The sequence below is a fragment of the Diuraphis noxia genome, unplaced genomic scaffold (assembly GCF_037042655.1).
Source record: "Diuraphis noxia isolate RWA-SAM2 unplaced genomic scaffold, SU_Dnox_SAM2 contig0004, whole genome shotgun sequence".
NCBI lineage: Eukaryota > Metazoa > Arthropoda > Insecta > Hemiptera > Aphididae > Diuraphis > Diuraphis noxia.
In genome coordinates, this window is record NW_028301714.1 from 33,723,512 (window position 1) to 33,727,045 (window position 3,534).

The 3,534-nt window shown below is 27.4% G+C and overlaps 1 pseudogene; it reads right to left on the bottom strand.

Annotated features, from left to right (window-relative positions):
• Positions 1-837: 837 nt before the first annotated feature.
• LOC149055983 (52 kDa repressor of the inhibitor of the protein kinase-like) lies at positions 838-1,617 on the bottom strand (annotated as a pseudogene).
• Between the last annotated feature and the right edge of the window lie 1,917 nt (positions 1,618-3,534).

Sequence of the window (3,534 nt, forward strand, 5' to 3'; positions counted from 1 at the left end):
AATTGCATGTCTTGTATGTTGTTAAATTATTATAAACTATAGGTATTTATTGTTGCAATAGCATCGAAAAAAATTGTTTTCCGTTTTACAGATTCATCACATGGATAAGATCAGCAAATGTTTTAGAAATGGTTTAATATTTTTCAATGTATAACATAAGTATTAATAGTATTATTATCTAATGTAGATACAACTTACTCCTAAATAACGTTTATGTGTCTAATAAGAGGATTAAATAATACTGTAAATATCAAATTTGTATCCACAGAAAATAAAAGAACATTAGGTACCAATGTTAACAATAATTATTATTAAAATGGCAATACAATAATAGTGCATAAACCAATACTATTCTAAACGTATATTTCCTTCTCCATTTATGTCTGCAATTAAAAAAATATGTTATTGATGCAGGTTGACCAGGTTGAAGTAACCTATTAATTATTAAAATCACTCTACATAATATTGTGCACAATACCATATTATCACAGATTATATAAATATAATAATTATATTTAATTATAGTATTATTTATAGTTTTATATAAATATAATCTGTGATATACCGTATAGGTAGGTATGTATATCTAAAAAATCCTATACCCAGTGGCGTACAATCAAATTTGCTCTGGGAGGGGTTTAAAAATAATTACTAACACTAAAACCTTCTCTTTAAAACTACCCATTTTTCTAAAAATTAAACACATTACTCGTATAAATATTAATAGGCAAAATAACAAAACAAATACAAAGGTTTACATAACTCATGGCAGTTAAATACTATTTAATTTGCACATAGTATATACGAGTACAGAATAGTATAATATATATTATATTATTAATTATTTATAATACAAATTCTATCTAGTCTCCTTTTTTTATTGGATAGTTCAACCAGCACTTCATCAGGAGTAATTGTATCGTTTTTGTTGATCGAGAGCATAGCTAGACCATTAAGTCTTCCCTATTAAAATTAATTACAACATTAAATTAAGTTGATTAAAATCATTAACACTATTATTTAAATTAAACATACCTCAGAAGTAGAGTTGCGTAAGTAAGTTTTTATTCTCTTGAGAGTTGAGAATGTCCTTTCATTAGTGGCAGAAGAGACTGGTAGAGTTGCTAATATCTTAAATAACCTAAAAATGTTTAGGCTTCATTACATATATAAATAGCGTCCATTGCATTTTTTGGTTTATCCGTTTCTGATAGAGATTTAAGTTTTCGTTGCCAAAGTTTGAACTCATTTTTGAATACCTCATCACAATTTCCAATATCTTCCAGATCTTCACTAAACTGTTTTGTAAGAGATAAAATCTTCTTCATAACCACTTTCTTTAAATAAGGAATGGAAGCTTGTCAATGTACTTTGGTGTCTTGGTGATTTGTAAATTTTTCTTCCAATTCATTAATGAATTTGTCTATGTATGGAATCAATACTGATACTCGATAAAATATTTCTGGATCGTCTGTTTGAATGTTACAACTGTTGGTTTGTTTTTTTGATATTCTTGGTATGTTTATCGAAACGTCAACTTTTTCTCAGCCAGTGATTTTACACATTCAAAAATGTCTCCAAATTCTTTTCAGCATTACCTAATAAATGGTAGATCATAATTCATAACACATTACATAAGTTACCTACACAGTACGCAATGTGCTTCAACTATGAACTTAATATAATTATTTATGTTTTATAAGTTTATCTAATCACAATACCACTATGTCCGTCTTACATCAATAGTACCACTGTCCATTCCCAAGTATCAAGTACTAAGTTTTAATCACAGGTATCTACTACACTAGTTGCAGGGATCGGGATTATTTTAAGTAAGTAACAAAGTATTTTAAGTAAATTTACAATACAAACGAAAAATGGACACTTGTCATTTTTCTAAATTCACATAACATGCTATATTAGGCATTAGCTATTTTAGTTATTACTCTATGACGAGTATTTGGGTATTTTCTTCTATGATAAAAAATTATGTGATTATGTCAGTGCTCAATTATTCAAAACAATGAAAACACAATACAGTCTGATTCAGTGGCGTGTAACCTAGGGTCTAAGTATTGCTCAAGCAACACCTTAAATATGGGTGGGTGGGTGGGTGGGTACTAGGTGGGTAATGCTAGAAGGACAATATTATTACAATAATAAACTAATTAAGTGTTTATAGAAAAATACAATATAAATATAATTATAGTATTTGAGCGGTGAGTAGTGTCATAGTGAGTACCTACTTATATATGGCTATATAGGTACCTATAGTATACCTATAGTTTTATATTAAGAGGACGTCTAACCCGCATGTGTTGTCTCCGTCTTACACACGTACGACATAGGAAATGTTCAAAACAATAGTAGGTACCTATATTATAATTTTTAAGTTATAACCAGGGTTAGGTTTCCTACTTATTATAGGATAGAGATAAAAATAGCAGAGTGGGCTGTAAATTTATTTAATGCACCACGGACTCTAAATATCAAATTTAATTTTGCTATTTTTTGCATATTTGAAGAATTTTAGAATTTTAGTGCTACTTTTAAAGTTTTGGTGCCATGTTTTGCTAATATTCTTAATTCAACGCTTTATTTTATATTTTTCATAAATCTCGTGACAAATGGTAATCATTAATGCGAATCAATAAGAATTGAAATTGTATTCTTATTTACTCAGATAATTTTGAATAGTTGCGTACTGACGATGTCATAATTCAAGGTATCAATAGTTAATCAGTATACATACAATTTTTTTTAAACTGCATACGGAGATTTTAGTTTTTTTTTTATAAATATATGATTTGATAAAGATATATGATAAATTGAATAAAATTTTGATTTGTATTTATTTTTATTTGTTGCTATTTTTGATTTTTTTAGGGAATATTTATAGAGCATATTTTACGGTTTTTTTTTGGTCATATTATAGCGCATATTTTAGGATTTTTGATGCTATAAAATCCGAACCCTGATAATAAACATAATATACAAATTAACATCTAAAATAACTGAAAGGAACAATAAAAAAAGCTAAATTAAATTGGTTTATTTGGAATAAGAATAGCGTGAGTCTAATTTATATGTATAAAAATTAAATTTCTATCTCCTACCTATATGAAAAAATAAATATTTGCTTTAAAACCCTAGCCCTACTTATTATAATTGTCATGACCTTATGATTAACAATATTACTATGCTACGAATATGAGTTTAGTGAGATTGTGGTGGCTCATGATTGGCATATTGGTGGCTTTTGCCGTAGATGATTAATTAATTATAATAAATAACAAATTTGTATCAATTATTAGTTTCGTATTCGGAGAAAACTTTTGACTTGGAATTTTACAAACTAGCTGTCGCCCGACATGGTCGGTACGGAAAATTAATGTGTACACTGTATAACTTAATTTTAACTTTAAAAAGCAGTAATCACATTTATTTAATAGTTCATAAAGAAATATATTTTAGTAAAAATATGCATGTGCTTCTAACATTTAAGCACCATCTTAAATATTCTTAATCGATAAT